The 3,967-nt window shown below is 43.4% G+C and overlaps 1 pseudogene; it reads left to right on the forward strand.

Annotated features, from left to right (window-relative positions):
* Nucleotides 1–229: 229 nt before the first annotated feature.
* LOC136229775 (uncharacterized) lies at nt 230–1,053 on the forward strand (annotated as a pseudogene).
* Nucleotides 1,054–3,967: the final 2,914 nt, after the last annotated feature.

Raw genomic sequence — 3,967 nt, forward strand, 5'->3', positions numbered from 1 at the left:
AGTGTTAGAGCATATATATTATATTATCTTTCTTACCTTAAATATAACCTTAGATTAAGGAATTATGGTTGTATATATACTTTAGAGATTAATGAGAAAGACACTAATCATAATCTTTTACATGGTATCAGATTTGTAACAATTTGAGGGCCTCTTCTTCTCGGTCTTCCGTTGCCCTATTCTCTGCTCCTTCTTCTTTCCCGACGGCTTCTCTCTTTGGCTCCTTATCATGTCTGACTCTAAATTTCATCTTGCTTTTGGTGTCTCTAACATCAAGAATCATGTTTCCATTATCCTTGATCTCGAAAACGCCCAATACTCTACCTGGGCCGAATTATTTAAGATTCATGCTCGCTCCTATAAAGTTTTTCATCACATCATTCCTTCTAAAACCGCAACCCCCATAGTCGAAACTTCAGAATCAGACAAAGAGACTTGGGCCATTTTGGATGCTGCTATTCTTGGATGGATCTATGCCACAATCTCTCTTGATCTTTTACAAACTATTATTGAACTGGGTGCTACAGTCATTGAGGCATGGAATAGGTTACGTGATATTTTCGAAGACAACAAAAATTCTCGTGCAGTGGCTCTTGAACAAGAATTTTCTCATACCATCATGGAAAATTTATCGAATGTCTCATCATACTGTCAGAAGCTTAAGGAATTATCTGATCAATTAAAGGATGTTGGTGCCCTGTATCCAATGATCGTCTTGTTCTTCAAATGGTTACGGGTCTTACTGATGCTTATAGTGGAGTGGGCACTATTCTCCGACAGACTACACCTCTTCCTCCATTTTACCAGGCTCGTTCTATGCGTACCTTAGAGGAAGCCGAATTTTCAAATAAGGCAGTGATACTCTCTTCGTCAGCACTGGTGGCTACCCAATCTTCTCTGCCTGCGGTGGTTGTTCCTCCCTCTTTTTCTCCTTCCTCATCTTCTCAGCAGAATGACAGTGGCAGCCGCCACAATCATCGCAATCACAGCGGATGTAATTGCCAAGGGGGACGAGGCATTGGTCGGCTTTCTGGTGGTAATTCGGGGTTCTAATTTTATGGAGGTTCTGGTCGTGCAGACAGTGGTGTCTCCTCCACCCAGTGGCAACCGCAGTGGTACAATGGTCCTCCATAAAGCCCGTGACAGTGGTCGCCATAGTCCATTCCTCCGTGCCCATATCCTGTGACACCTTGGTCTCGGCCTCCACATGCTCATTCACAGCCAACGCAACAAGATGGGATTCTCGGCCCAAGACCAGCACAGGCCTATGCCGCATCCATACCTGCTTATTTAACTGACATCGAGGAAGCGATGTATACCCTTGATCTTCAGCCACTAGAGCCCAAATGGTACATGGACACGGATGCTACTTCTCACATGTCATCTACTTCGGGTAATCTCACATCTTACTCTAATTTGAGCATTCATAATGGTATAGTTGTTGGTAATGGACAGCCAATTCCAATTTGTGGACACGATAATGCAACTTTGCCCAAACGAAATCCACCTTTAGCCTTAAATAATGTATTACATGCACCACACGTAATTAAGAACTTGATATTTATTAGAAAATTTACTTGTGATAATTTTGTATCTGTGGAATTTGATATGCTTGGATTTTCTGTGAAGGATTTTCGGACGGGAGCCCGTATCATGAGATGTGAGAGTCGGGGCAATCTTTATCCCATCACCACTACCACCACCAAACATCGAGACACTACACCATCCTCTTTTGCAGTTTTAAATCAGTCATTATGGCATGCTAGATTAGGTCACCCCGGCGAACAAAATTTTAATTTTCTCAAACAAAATAAAGACATTCAATGTCCAAAGAACCATAGTTCTTCTCTTTGTAATTCTTATTCACTTGGTAAAATTATTCAATTACCGTTTGTTAATTCTGATAATCAAACGTGTATGCCATTTGATATCTTGCATTGTGATTTGTGGACATCTCCTGTTTTGAGTTCTTTTGGTCATCGTTATTATCTTGTGATGCTGGGTGATTTTTCTAATTATGTATAGACTTTTTCATTATCCAATAAGTCTCAAGTTTTCTCAGTTTTTGAGTCTTTTCATGCTTTAATTCGAACATAATTTGATTGTGGTATAAAAAGTGTTCAATGTGACAATGGGAAAGAGTTTGATAATGTTATTTTCGCAATTTTTGCACAAACCAAGGCAATTTGTTCCATTTTGTGTGTCTATGTACATCCTCTCAAAATGGAAAGGTTGAACGTAAAACTCGAACATTAAACAACATTCTTCGCACTCTCCTTCTTCATTCTTCCGTAGCACCACAATTTTGGCATCATGCTCTCCAAATGATTATTTACATTCATAATATCCTACCCTCCAAGCTTTTAAATTATCTTTCTCCTCTTCACATTATCTATCACAAAGAACTAGTGTTTTCTCACTTCCGTGTGTTTGGCTGCTTGTTGATAACATCGAGATATTATCCATGGGATCAAAGTAGATATTTACCAAAACGGCAACGTATTGGGAACGCCGGGGAAGCAATGGCGTATCAAGCAAGTCATCTCGGTGGCGGATCTCCTAGATTCCGCCACACGCTATCCGTAGTCAAACCTACGCGAGATCCACCTACGCGTCTCGATCCGCCCGCCTGAGCCGATCCCCAATAAAGGTAATTAATGAACCGTTAATGAGCTAACGGCCATACTTAAAGGAGATCCGTAACCTCCATTAATGAGGCATTAATGGAGACTTTCTGGTTAGTGGGAGTTACGATCACATGACTATAAATAGCTTGCACCCCGAGCTATTGAGGTACACGTTCATTCTCTTCCTTAAACCCTACCTCTGTCAATATAGTTTATTCTCCTTATTCCATACTAACTTTGGCATCGGAGCTTCCCCCCGTCGAACCCAACGACGCCCCCACAGGGAAGAAAGTTGATCAGAAATCCATCCCCAGCTATCAATTGGTGCGGTGAACGTGGAATCCTAACCTAATAAGGATTTCGTTCATGTTTTAAACATGAAAAGTGGAGGGTCTAATCCCTCCACAGGAACAGAAACACTATCCATAACACCATCGACTAATCTCACTACAAACGCTGGTCGCGTTGACCCTAATGCACCCACCGTGCATGGTGAGGGGAGCATGTCGCTTGACTCCTTCATTGAAATTTATCCGGGATCCATCGGAAGAGAGCATGGACCCGCCATGGAAAGTCGGCTAAGGTCTTACCTGACGATTCCTCCATTCACCCTCCGTCGTCCCCATCCGGCTCCTATGCCATCACAATGGCAGAATACTCTCATAGGACCCAATGCTCGTGACTCGCCGTTTTTTCTTTCTCACCCTGCGGATTCCACAGTTGTCAATCCAGTGCTCGCCAGTAGCCAACCATTGAATCGAAGGCTATTTTCTGAGATTCCATAAGGGAGTCAAAGGAATGATCCAACTCTTCCTAGTGGCACCACAAACCCTAGGATCACCATTGGCAGTCAGGAGGGTCGGAGGCACAAGAAGCATAAAAAGACACATGGAAATGAGCGATCTCAATCCCCTTCTCGCCCTCGGCATGGATCACCATGGTGAGGTAGATCTCCTCCAGCATCTGACCGAAGGAGAAGCGAGCGGCAAGCTGGATTACCTCGACAGGATAGACAAAATCCGCCACCAAATCAAGGAGAAAATAGGCGAGCTCCTCCTGGCGGACGTGGCAGAGGTGGTAGAAGGTCACCATCAGACCCATCATCTGATTCTAGCTCTTCGTCTTCTCAAAGTAGACCACCAAGCAGAAGACGTCCTAGGGAGAATCGACGAACTATGGAGGAGCAAATCAGAGCCGAGGTACGTCGTCAAAACGAAGAGAATGCCAGGCATAACCTATTCGCCAACCGTGATTCGCCTTTCACTACGTGGATCGAGGCTGAGGAAACCAAGAGGCACTTTAAGATTCCTAACATCCAAGTCTACTCAGGTGAGGATAAT

The sequence above is a fragment of the Euphorbia lathyris genome, chromosome 5 (assembly GCF_963576675.1).
Source record: "Euphorbia lathyris chromosome 5, ddEupLath1.1, whole genome shotgun sequence".
Taxonomy (NCBI): domain Eukaryota; kingdom Viridiplantae; phylum Streptophyta; class Magnoliopsida; order Malpighiales; family Euphorbiaceae; genus Euphorbia; species Euphorbia lathyris.